The sequence below is a fragment of the Cyclopterus lumpus genome, chromosome 23, assembly GCF_009769545.1.
Source record: "Cyclopterus lumpus isolate fCycLum1 chromosome 23, fCycLum1.pri, whole genome shotgun sequence".
NCBI lineage: Eukaryota > Metazoa > Chordata > Actinopteri > Perciformes > Cyclopteridae > Cyclopterus > Cyclopterus lumpus.
The window spans coordinates 15,741,167-15,753,666 of NC_046988.1; the positions used below are offsets into that span (position 1 = coordinate 15,741,167).

General features: G+C 43.9%; 1 protein-coding gene across 3 annotated transcripts in view; it reads left to right on the forward strand.

The window, feature by feature from the left end:
* The first annotated feature begins 10,495 nt into the window (after positions 1-10,495).
* Positions 10,496-12,500, forward strand: part of sfmbt2 (Scm like with four mbt domains 2) — a 45,070-nt gene continuing 43,065 nt past the window's right edge. For all 3 annotated transcript variants that reach the window (XM_034526147.1, XM_034526146.1, XM_034526148.1), the window contains exon 1: positions 10,496-10,718. The gene's annotated coding sequence lies outside the window, so the exon portion shown is untranslated. The remainder of the gene's footprint in view (positions 10,719-12,500) is intronic.

The following is a 12,500-nucleotide window of genomic DNA, read 5'->3' on the forward strand; positions in this document are numbered from 1 at the left end:
CGGGCAGCCACAAGCAGCGGCGCACCTACTTCAGCACCATCACCATCGTGGTGGATCGGCCCAGGCGCGCCTACATCGAGGTGACGCCCAAGAAGGTCATCCTGGACGGGCGGGACAGGATGGTGCTGCCCTGCCACTCCACGGTGGCCGTGGACAGCGGCGCTCTGTCGGTGGCCATCGCGGGAAACTCCAACGTGACCGTGACGGTGGCCGGGAACATCGTGTTCGTCATCCTGCTGCATCGGTACAAGAACCCGGCGCCCTACCAGAGAGACCACCTGGGGTTCTACGTCGCCAGCAGCAAGGGGCTGTCGCACGACTGCCACGGCCTGCTGGGTAGGTGTTGGTTGAGGGCTGGAGGGGTTAATTACGTAGAATCAGACTTTAACGCCAATGAAGCCTCACTTCTCATCTATATTAAAATATTACATTCGGGGAAGAGCCCATTGTGACTTTTTAAAGACTGGAAACTCAAGGTTTTAGGACTTTATTGTAAAGACTTGTGGCAATGACTTCCTGAACCCTCCCCTCTTTTGCAGGTTGTCCCCGAGGGTGTAAAAATAGTTACTTGCTTATAGTGTGCAAATCGCAATAGTAAAATAAGCATTCAAATAGTAAATAAATGTATTCAAAACTAAAAGTATTCATAATGAAATGTGCGGCGTCGGTTTGACCAGCCCGACTCTGCATTGAGGAGCTCAAAAGATGATTTGAGTTTTTAGTGTCTGATGGAGTTTTAGATGCTTTTCCTAAATCGTCACTTGCGACACAATTTTGTAAATTTTGGGCGAAAAGGGTCCAATTCAAGTATTTAGGGATAAACCCAATATTTTTGTTCAGCACGCCATCGTGAAGGCACATTTGATCAGATGAAGAGTAACGGACTAAAATCATGTTGTTATCCTCAAATTCTTCTCCATTTTACGACGACCTAACATCCGCACAGAATCTAAAAAATAAGTGCGATCCATGTGGTTCCTTCAGGCCAGTTCCTGTACCAGGAGGTGGGCGTGGCGGCGCTTCCGGCGCTCGGCGACGCGAAGCCGTCGGCCGTGCTGAAGGTGAAGGAGCGCTCGGTGCCGGTGGTCCAGAAGAGCCGGAGGATCTACGGCGGCACTCAGAGCGTGGACTGCTGGTTCGCCCGGAACAACGCCGCCAAGCTGATCGACGGGCGCTACGAGGACTATCTGACGTCGCACATGTTCGACACGGGGGAGTGGCCTAACGGAGTGTGACCCCGCCCACCCGAGACTGCGAGCATTCACGGGACTCCTTTCACTGCGGCGTCCAAAAAGCCCAAACTTCCACATTTCAACGTTTCCTTTTTCCGGCGGCCTCTCTTGAATATATTTTTTTATTATTTCTAATGAAAATTAAATGTTTTTTTTTAATAATATTATGTGTATTATTTTTTATAATAATTTTGTGATTGTAAATAAAAAAAACACTTAAACACACATTTTGAGGGGTTTTTTTTTCTGGTTGGGAATGCGTGTTTCAGGCGTGGCGACCTCGAGCTGAAGATCAAGCCTGGTCGGTTACCACGGAGACCAACACCGCTAACTAACCCCTTGTCCCAGCAATGACTAGACGCACACCTAACGCACAAATACACTTCCCACACACAGCCCCCCCTCCCCCCACCACCTCTGTCATCAGCTGGAGGTCACAGTGCTGCTGGCCCCGCCCCCCACAGGTGTGCTCTGGCCAGGACCCCGCTCATGTTGTCTGTCATCGCACACACACACACACACACACACACACACACACACACACACACACAACCCCCCCCCCCCCCCCCCCCCAGGCCGCCGCAGGAATTCAACACCAAACACCAGTTCAATCATGTGTCAATCATCTTGATTCATTGCACAGATTAAAGAGGCTCTGCACTTTTATCCACATGTTCATAATTTGGTTTATAATAATACAAATAATTTTTAAAAAAAGACGAGATACATTGGAATACAAAATAAAATCTGTAAACCTTTTAGCTTTGAAAGGGTGAATGTTAACGGGGGAATTTAAACGTTTAACACTTCATAATCCAATGTCGATACCACAGACTGGACCACAATATATAAATATATACATATAAAATATGAACTAAATAAATATAAGAAATGTGCCATAACTTTGCAAAAGTTTAATTTGTACTGTATCTATTAGTATTAGGGCCTTTTTTTTTAATATAAAAAAACAAAAAAAGAGATTTTGAGACTTAATTTTACGAGAAACCAAAACTAAAGCAAGAATTAATGTGTAACATTTCAAGAAAAGGGTTTTTGTATCACTAAAAAGTCAGTTTGACGTTTTGTGAATCAATACCACTCTAACATCCGTCCATTAGATGTTAGCAGGTTAGGTTAGCATAGCTTAGCACAAAGAGCTAGCCTGTCTCTGTACATCAGGTAGAAAGTTCAGGAAGTCGTCCCTCAAAACAAGATATAAACTGTTATTTAGTGAGCTTTGGTGTTTTGTTACTAAGCTAGCAGGCTAGCCGTTTCCCCCCGTTTCCAGTCTTTGTGCTAAGCTAAGCTAATCAGCAGCTGGCTGTATTTGTGCGTACAGACATGAGAGTCATGACCATCTTCTCTTCTAACTCTTGGAAAGAAAGCAAAGAAACACATTTCCCAAAATTAACCATCCATATAAGTGTCAATTTAAAGAGTCATTTATTCATTTACAACACATATGAAAATCAGAAACAATTACCTGCACACATATATATATATATTTGTTTTGGGTCCATATCGCCACTTCTTTCAACACCTTTGGTCCGTCATGACTTAAAAAATAAATAAATAAATCACATTTGCATGGTTTTGAGACCTTTTACCTTCTTTTAGACTTAAAGTGAGCAGCCAGAGGTGAGAAATCGCAGCAAAAGATTATTTTAAAAAGGTGGATTAGACACCGTTTGCCCTGCGGCCGCTGCCCTGCTGGTAATGACCTCCCGTCAGTTGTGGCTGCTCTGATGTTCTCCTGCAGCGAGGCGAGAGGATCAAGAGCTTCTGATCCTCCGTTTGATTCCCGTGCAGAAGGAAGGCGTTCACAGCTTTTAATTGGGCCTTCGCCTGCGGGGGGGAAGCTGATGTTTAGAGCTTTGAGGAGTTCAGGAAGCGGGCGGGTTTGTTTGCGTCTGTGCTCACGTTCAGGCTCTTAAGAGTGGGATGGCATCAGCCGGGTTTACACCACCACCACCACCCACAGCTGGGTCTCAGTGGTCCTCCAGAGTACTGCACAAGGAGGGACCGGTCCTCTTTTCCGGAGAGGAGGCCAAAAGAAACCGTAAGCTCGAAGGCAAAGTGCAGCCGACCCCTTTTATGTGATGGATTCTGCACCCTTGATTAAAATTTAAATATCTCAGTTCTGGACTCCCACGGCGTCGTCATCGTCTCCATCTCTACCCTTCATGTCACGTGCAGCGACAGCAGCCACAACAGCAGCAGCATTGTGACCCCCCCCCCCCCACACACACACACAAACACACACCCAAACCACCAAGACCTCATCCAAGTCAATGCCTCTCTATCTGCATTGAAGCGACTCCTAAATGTCACTTTTATTCCCGGGAAGAGAAAAGGCTTGATTTACTGGCTGCCTGGCAGACGACCAGGGAGAGAAGGAACGAGGGAGCGAGGGAAGGAGGGAGGGAAGGAGGGGAGGAGGGGAGGAGGGAGGGATGAACACCCTCAACACAGGGTCATGACCCCCCCCCCACAGTCATTTTCCCTGACGCCTGTCAGTTAAATCTTCCCTGAGAGACGGGAAAGAGAAATGACGTCTGTGCCGTGTGGAGTAGACGAATAAAGTGATTCCCTGAACACAAACAACAACAACAACAACAACAACAACAACAACAACAGGACTGTTACAGTTTTCCCAGATAAACCGGCACTCGACCCAAAACTCACAGGAGGCGATCCCATCTTTTCCCCTTCCATTTCTCATCTGATTAAGCGTAGAGAGAATGTGTGTGTGTGTGTGTGTGTGTGTGTGTGTGTGTGTGTGTGTGTGTGTGTGTGTGTGTCCCCATCAAAAACAACAGGTGCCAGCGTGACCGTGTGGGCGCATCAGGCCTCAAACGGCCGGTTTCACACACATTAAAGTCTTAACAGTCCCATTTCTTTTTCATTACGTCCAAAGTAATCCCTCTTAAAGGGCCAGCGCGCCCGTTCCAGAGCAGATGGGATCCGTCCCGTGGCTCTGAAGTGGGCTTAGAGCGAGTTCATGTTAAGACTTTAAGACATTTAAAACGCTAACTGGCATTTAAATGAATTCTGAACGATGAGAAACAGAAATCTGATTGTGCGAAACGTCCCGAGACAAAAGGAACGTGAGCTCTTGAGTGTGTTTGTGGATCCGCGTCTCGGTTCTCCGCGTCTCGGTTCTCCGCGTCTCGGTTCTCTGCGTCTCGGTTCTCCGCGTCTCGGTTCTCCGCGTCTCGGTTCCCAATTACAGATTTCGTGAACGCCAACGGAGACGATCTGGAGAACGCAGCAGGTGGTTTTAATGACGTCAGAGACTTAACGATAAGCGACCCCGTGATTCTCATCCTCCTCGACGGTCGCCCGGGGCAACGGAGCTTCCTCATCATCAGGCCGTCCATGATGGACTGCGTGGAGAGACTCGGTGTGAGTGTGTGTGTGTGAGTGTGTGAGTGTGTGAGAGTGAGTGTGTGACAGTCTGTGTGTGTGAGCGTGTGAGTGTGAGTGTGTGAGAGTGACTGTGAGTGTGTGTGAGTGTGTGTGTGTGTGTGTGTGTGTGTGAGTCTGTGTGTGTGAGTCTGTGTGTGAGTCTGTGTGTGTGAGTCTGTGTGTGTGAGTCTGTGTGTGTGAGTGTGAGTGTGAGTGTATGAGAGTGACTGTGAGTGTGTGTGAGTCTGTGTGTGTGAGTGTGAGTGTGAGTGTATGAGAGTGACTGTGAGTGTGTGTGAGTCTGTGTGTGTGAGTGTGTGTGTGTGAGTGTGTGAGTGAGTGTGAGTGAGTTTATTTTATCATTTTCTTTGGCCAACATGATATTTAATTAATTGTTTGTTTTTTTACCATATTATTTATTTTGGAACACCACAATATTTGTTTTTATTTCATTTCAACTATTCGGATTAAAAAAAACATATTTATAATTTATTTTGGCCCACAAGCATTTATTTTTTTATTTTTGCCCGATCTGAATTTTTTATTTATTTATATTTTTTAGCTCCTTTATGTCACATTCAGTATAATATCAAGGTCGATTTAATTTAGTTTGACTTTAAGCTGAAGTCCACTAACTCTGTAACATTATTGTAAACAAGCAACATTTTACAAAGTGTTTGCGTCTGTTGACACGAACACAAACATGACGCAGGCGTCTCAGCATCAGCAGACACAAAGGAGGACAGGCCTGTCATTAGGACAGGAAGAAGGGAAGAAGGGAGGAGGAGGAGGAGGAGGAGGAGGAGGAGGAGGAGGAGGAGGAGGAGGAGGAGGAGGAGGAAGACAGATGGAGAGAACAAGATGAAACGGAGGCTGAAATGAGAAGAGAAAAGAACCCACTGATCACGTGACCGTGATCCCCAAAAAGAGCCCCGGAAGTTGTTTGAGGGAACGTGTCCGTCCCACCAAGAAGGAACCCCCAAAAAGAGAAGAACAATCCCTCTGAAACCTAAGGAACGTTCTCCAGAGGAGGTTCTGCAGCCGGAGACGCTGGCTTTGGCTCTCTGGCGCCCTCCAGCGGCCGAAACCAAACACACTCATGAATACTCTTGAGGCACGTTTTAGAACAATGAAAAGAGAACAACCGGAGGAAAGAGCAGTTAAAAAATACACTTTTATAAATTTGACTTCTTTATTCTATTGTTTTCTAGCTTTTCAACTTTTAAAGTTAAAAAAACAACAACAACAACAAACAGGATGATGATATTCACAGACTTAGGCTCTCGGGCCAATATTGACCTTGGCGGTGACCGTCACAGTGACCTTCAGGGTGACCTTCACCGTGACCTTCACCGTGACCTTCACGGTGACCTTCACGGTGACCCTCGCCTCTCGCGTCGTGATGTGCATCTTTCATTATTTTCTTCTCTCTGTTTTTAAGCTAAATGGCAAATTTATGAATCATAATCGTGTTTGCAGCCGTTCTTTGGAGCTTTGGAGGTTGTGAGGATGTCGGACACACACACACACACACACACACACACACACACACACACTCACATACACGCACACACACACACACACACACGCACATACACACACACACACACACATGTCATTAAGTGTAAATAAAGTGTGTCAAATGGACCTCACAAGTCAGTGTGTGTGATGGGTGAGTGTGAGCGTGTGTGTGAGTGAGTGTGTGAGAGTGAGTGTGTGAGTGTGTAAGTGTGTGAGAGTGTGAGTGTGTGAGTGTGTGTGAGTGTGTGTGAGTGAGTGTGTGAGAGTGAGTGTGTAAGTGTGTGAGAGTGTGAGTGTGTGAGTGTGTGTGAGTGTGTGTGAGTGAGTGTGTGAGAGTGAGTGTGTGAGTGTGTGAGAGTGAGTGTGTGAGTGTGTGAGAGTGAGTGTGTGAGTGTGTGTGAGTGAGTGTGTGAGTGTGAGTGTGTGAGTGTGTGAGAGTGAGTGTGTGAGTGTGAGTGTGTGAGAGTGAGTGTGTGAGTGTGTGAGAGTGTATGATTTTGTGAGTGTAGGTGTGTGTGTGAGTGTGTGTGCGTGTGTGTGTGAGTGTGTGAGTGAGTGTGTGAGAGTGTGTGAGTGTGTGAGAGTGAGTGTGAGTGTGAGTGTGTGAGAGTGTATGATTTTGTGAGTGTAGGTGTTCGGCGGAGGGATACGCTCCCCACTCGGCTGTGACTCGGTATCCCTCCACCGGCAGCGTAGCTGGAGGCTCTTCGTGCTCCGCTGCTCACCGATAATGTGGTATAAATATTAACAGATGCGTCTGCGCTTTGACCACGAACGACACACACACACACACACACACACACACACACACACACACATGGTGAGAACAGGAAAGAGAGGGGGGGGGGGGGGGGGGGGGGGGAGTATTGATTTCTCCACTAATAAGTAACTGAGTGGAGGTTGAAGCTCATTGATCTCACCCTCAAGGTCCTGGTTCTGCATCACTTCCTGCTCTGAAACCTGGTTGGTGGAAATAAGTTGTGAGTTTTTTGCCACCAATTTTAATTTTAATTTTAATAATTTCGCCATACATTTTTTATTGCAAAAAAATGGAACATGCAAAAAAGGGAAATATAATTATATGAATCCTTTCACATATATAGAGCCGAGACACCTGGAAGAGGAATAAAGTGCAACACGAGCTGTTGGAGAGCTAGCAGCACCTATAGGTGCTGTTTAGGACATTGAAAAAAAACATATTGTCCATTTAGTATAGGGAAGCATTCACTTCCGGTTTGAACATGTTTTTCAAATTAAAAGGCATCTCCTGTTTTCCTTTTAACCGCTTGACAGAAAAATAAAAGGGGATAATTTACCAACTGTGGCTCTCTGTTTCTCAATGTGTTGTTTACATATTATAATTTATACTGTCATGTCAAGGCTAAAAAAACTTTAATTTGATTATTAAATAGTTATAAATTGAGTAAAACAACTAGCAGCATAGACTCAGTTATGATGATTGAAAAACTGTCTTAAATATAAAGATGGCTACAAGCCTATATTTGTTTACAGGTAGTTTACTTGAAAGCTTTTGCAAAATATATTTTAATTATCACAGAAAACTTACGTTTTGCAACAGAAATTAATGAATTGTGTACATTTTATTGTATATGACTCCTATTTCAATTGCCTCTGTATTTTGTTCTACTGACTTTCTTAATATTTTACCTGCTGCCTTTTGTGTCGTTTTGTTTAAAACCACACATTCTTATTATTTTTGTTCCCTTCTTGACTGCGTTTCTCCACCTTGGTTTTATTTTGAATTAAAGTGCACTTCACTTCCGGTCGGTTCGTGTAACTTGAAGCAGGTCGCGAGGCAAAACTCACCTGAAGATGAAATTAAGGGATGTATTTCAATTCAAAGTGCGTCAGCAACACAACTCCTTCTGCTCTATAGGAGTTATATTTATAGTTTTATTGGATCATTTTATATAAAACAAGCTGTCATGAGACGTGAACTCAGCACAGTGCACCCCATCTATCTCCATAGAAACGGACACATTATGCACTGGGTTTCTTTCTAGAAATTTGAATTATATATATATATATAGAGAGAGAGAGAGAGAGAGAGAGAGAGAGAGAGAGAGAGAGAGAGAGCATGACAACACAGTATTCAAAAACAAACACTTTAAAACACATACTTTGATTAACATTAACATGATTATGCAACATTAAAATGTTCTTTGACACAGTAAAACTTAAAATCCAAAGACCTGACCTACACACACCTTTTCGTTTTCATAATCCACATATTGCCATTTATGCACGAGGGTCTCTGTTGGTTCACCAGATTTGTTGGAGATTAGGGATTGTTGGATAAATAAACGGCCTAAATTAATATATATTAATAAATCACTTGGTTTATTTGACTACAACAACCGACGTAAAGGAATCTATAGTTGTGAGAATAACTTTTTATTTCACGTTTTATACTAAAGTTCATCAAGACGCTTAACCTGCGTTTAAGAATGTCGCCAAAACACGCACAACCCCCGGTCCTCCGCCTCCAGCCTGCAGGCTCGTGCACAAATTGCACGCTGTGTGTACGTGCGGGTACGTGTATGTGCGTGCGTGTGTGTGTGTGCGTGTGTTTGTGTGTAAAGAGGGCGGGGGGGGGGGTGCATAATCCTTTCGCGCACGCGCTTGGAAAAGCCTCTTCCCTGGCAGATTAATGGAGCCGTGCGCGCGCTCCAACCATCTGTTCCTCCAGCGGCATCGCACGGGCACGCGCGTGCTCTCCTCCGGTCTCCGTGATTCCTTTGTGCCTTCATCAATCACATCCGCCGCCGACAAACGCAACGCTGGACTTCCTGTTTCAGGTTTCAAAATAAAAGCCGTGTTGCAAGTACATTGCAGCCGACACTTATTTTGTAAGCCTATATTTGTTGTTTGGCTTCCGGTTCCTTAACATCGAGCACGTGTGTCCTTCTGAGATAGTTGAATTTGAAGGTTGTTTTTTTCAAGATGAGTTCATCCAGGATTTCACATTAAAAGAGCAACACATATTTTATTTTGAAAAGCAAGAAAATATATATTGATTTCTGCTTTTTTTTCTCCTTAAAACCACAATCAGAAACACCTCGCGGGGATATCTTCATTTTACTATCTCTATAATAGATTTTAGTGATCTTATTTACCTTCTATATACAGCTGTTTAAAGTTTTTATTGGCTAGTTATGAAATATTCACTAAAGGAAATGAACGTGTATCCATGTGAATGTTGTATGCCACATTATATTCCAGGTAAATTGAAGACAAACCAAACCATCAAATAGGCATCACGTCTTTCTTTTCTCCTTCTTCCAAATGTGCAATGAATTATTAATATAATATTAATATATATATATATATATATATATATATATATATATATATATATATATATTCATAGTTTCATTACACACAGATCAGGGGAAAGTCGGGGGGATTTTTGGTGAAGTTTTCCCAGAAAAATAACAGAACAACATCAACACTCAAAAGGTCCGATGCTCAATTAATGTTTAACTTTTATTGTCTTACACATGCTTCACAAACGAGAGTAAACTTCCATGTTCAAAGAGGAACATTTAATTTAACTTCAGCCTTTCCACAATGGACACACCTCGTGTCGTATAAGGTTTCACTTTCTAAACATGCAAAATGGTTTTTTTCCACCCTGAGAGTTCAGAGTGGTTCAGTCTTATGTTTATGGAAATATGTGGCGACCTTTGACCCCGAGGCATGGCTGCTGAACGCGGTGCAATGCGCTGCTACCACTAGAGGATACTGTTGACTGATAAGACCCATCGGGAAAACTAAACCTTAAGATCATTTCTCAAGAGCTGTTTGGAGCAAAGCGAAAACAAAATAAAAATGGGACAAAGTGAAGTGGTCAAAAGGACAAATGGTTATGAATTATTAACTTTTCAGGGTTAAGAAGCAGCTTAAGATGGGAGGACAGTTGTGTGGCTGCTATAACCATATAGTTATATTTATTTCCTTTGTGTATTACTACCACTTTTATGTTTTATTGATGATTATTGTCCTTCTCAAACACCTGTAAACACACACAAAATGACATATCAGATTTGATAACAATGATTAATTGATATATATATTGAAATACATATTTATATTAGAATCAGAATAAGCTTTAATAAGAATGTCTCACAGTTTTTCGGGTTTTGCTGGTGACTAAACTTTACTTCCCTTTTTTTAAAAATATATATATATAAAAAACAAAATGAGGAAACATTTTGTTTGCTGCGGTAATAAAAAAAAGATCTATTTAAAAAAAAAGGTCCATGAAGGAGTTGGCTTAAAAAAAAATATCTGTAGATGATATATTTTTTTTGTGACATGCGCAGAAGGGAGATGCCATATTGAATCGGGGGCAGCAGCAGCAGCTGAAAGACGTCCCTGCTCGCGCTGCTGTGCTCGGGCTCACGCGACGAGCGTGAGAGAGAGAGAGAGAGAGAGAGAGAGAGAGAAAGAGAGCTAGAGAGAGAGCGGAGCGAGAGAGAGAGGGAGAAAACAGAGGGGGTCTCGAGAAGGAGAGGCGACAAAAAACTTGGACAGGTAAGACAGGTGACGGGCTCGCGCGCCGGTGCTGTGAGCGTTTCCCCGTTTTTTGTGTGTTCATGTCGACGGAATAAACACGGAGAGAGTTCATGTCTCTGCTTCTCTAGAGGAAGAAAATAAATATATATATATTAAAAAAACACGAAGTGCTCGCGAGGCGGTTTCTGTAGAACCGAGGACACAGTCGCGAGCTCCAAGTTGCTCAAAGTGTCTCTCACGCGCTGTAATTAACAGCTTTCACCGGGGGCTGTCTCGTGGCACTCATACGGTTTATTCCGTTGTGTGTGTGTGTGTGTGTCTCCCCCCTTTCATGTATTTTAAATGTCACGCGCATTTATCCTCCGCCACATAGTTGACAGTCGAAGCGTTATTGTTTAAGGTGTTTTTTAAATGTTGCGTTTAAAGACCTCACGGAGAGCACCAAGTTGTTTGTCCGCGGATCCGCGCGCTCGACGTGACTTGTTTTCAGCCATTCGCGCACGGATGAGTCATTTTTGTTTTTGGGTGGGGTGGAGTGGGGTGGGGGGGGTGCTTTCTCCTCCCGTCACCCTAAGGTGCGCGAAAGCAGTCTGTAAATACCGGACCCTGCCAAAAAAAAAAATGTCAAGCCACTTTCAACATGGCGGGTTATGGTGTTCATGAGGAGGAGGGGTGGTGGTGTAAGGGGGGGGGGGAACTGCGCCTTCAAAATCTTTGAACGAGGAAAAAATAAAACGACGGCACGTCACGCGCCCGGTTCTGTTTCTTTGCGTGGACACACGCGGCGTGTAATCAATTAGATCCAACGCGCGCGTGTGGCGTTTCCGTGGGAGTTTTTTTCCGCTGCAGTTTTTTTTTTTTTTTTTTTTTGTGCAAAGTACACGACCGGAGTGTGCACCCCACCCCCCCCCTCACCCCTCACCCCCCCTCACCCCTCACCCCCCCTCGCGCAGGCTTCACTTAACGTTTCCTCTTTCACTTTTATCCGAAAAAAAACTAAAATACGCACATGCGCATTATATCGGATTAATATCGTTTTTATTCACAATAAAACAGCGGGGGTGGAAGATTTAATTCCAACCAGTTTCATTGTGTCTCTTTTTTTTGGGGGGGGGTGAATTTGGAGCCTAATATTTTGTTTTTAATTGTTTAAAAAATATATATTATTATTATTTGTTGCGGGGCACATGTCTGTGAATCCGGGGTATTCACAGTTTTGCGTGCGTTGAGAATTCCTCCCCATCCAGATTTAAACTCGCCACCGTAATAACCAGAAAAGGACCGTGCGCGTGCGCCGGAGCCGCCGCTGAATGAATAAATCATGCGTTCAAGACTTTCTTGTTGCTCCTAATAAATATTTATTTGTGTGTTTCTTCCACGGAGCCACACGCGTGGGAGAGATAAATAAAAAGCTTCCACTTGTAAAGGGAGTGAATGGGAACACAGAGGATCTATTTTCTTGGGGAGAGATCAATAAGAGTCCTGCTGTATCGATACATTATTGATACATTATTGATGCTTTTGGACTGTTTGGTCTTTTCTTCTTCTTCTTCTTGTTTTAAAGAACCACCCACCAGCCATTTCTTCTTTCTTCTTCTTCTGTTGTTGTTGATCATTTAGCTGTTTGTGTTGATGAAGGCGTTGTGTTGATGTTTCCTCTCAAAGACCATCAAGTGAGAATTAAAGAGACGAAAGACAGAAGGAGAGAGAGAGAGAGAGAAGAGAGAGAGAGAGAGAGAGAGAGGAGGAGGACGACAGGAAGTGAGGAGCTCAGGATCACTGCTGTCTGTCTGTCTCTCT